This window comes from Penaeus monodon, chromosome 3 (genome assembly GCF_015228065.2).
Source record: "Penaeus monodon isolate SGIC_2016 chromosome 3, NSTDA_Pmon_1, whole genome shotgun sequence".
NCBI lineage: Eukaryota > Metazoa > Arthropoda > Malacostraca > Decapoda > Penaeidae > Penaeus > Penaeus monodon.
The window spans coordinates 44,159,851-44,160,474 of NC_051388.1; positions in this window are offsets into that span (position 1 = coordinate 44,159,851).

A 624-nucleotide genomic window follows, 5' to 3' on the forward strand; every position below is an offset into this window, starting at 1 on the left:
TATATATATATATATATATATATATATATATATATATATATATATATATATATATATGTATATATATACGTGTGTGTGTGTGTGTGCTGTATGTATGTGCGTGTGTATATATATATATATATATATATATATATATATATATATATATATATATATATATATACATTTATATAGATGGATAAGTATATATCTTTTATTGTTTTACAGCGACCAAAAACAATGGCACGGAGGCTCTTATTAAGCGTACAATAAAATACTTGTTCAAGTTCTCCTGCGAATACGAATACCAGTTGTTCCCCTTCGATATTCAAGAATGCGACATCGACATTACCCTTCAGCGCGTAATCCAGTCATGTCTATTGGAGTGGGATTCCTCTAACATCACGATCTTTGGAAACTGTTCTACCATCTCCACGTATTACGTTGACAATGTCCGGTACGTATTTGACCCGGAGAAAAGGGACAGAATCACGGTCAAGCTCCTCTTCACGAGAAAATTTGACGCGTATCTCCTCACTACGTTCCTGCCTTGCGTCCTGCTGTGCGTGCTTTCCGAGCTCACTCTCTTCTACTTCGACATGGACGCCTTCACCGACAGGATCACCATCACCCTCTCGCTCCTCA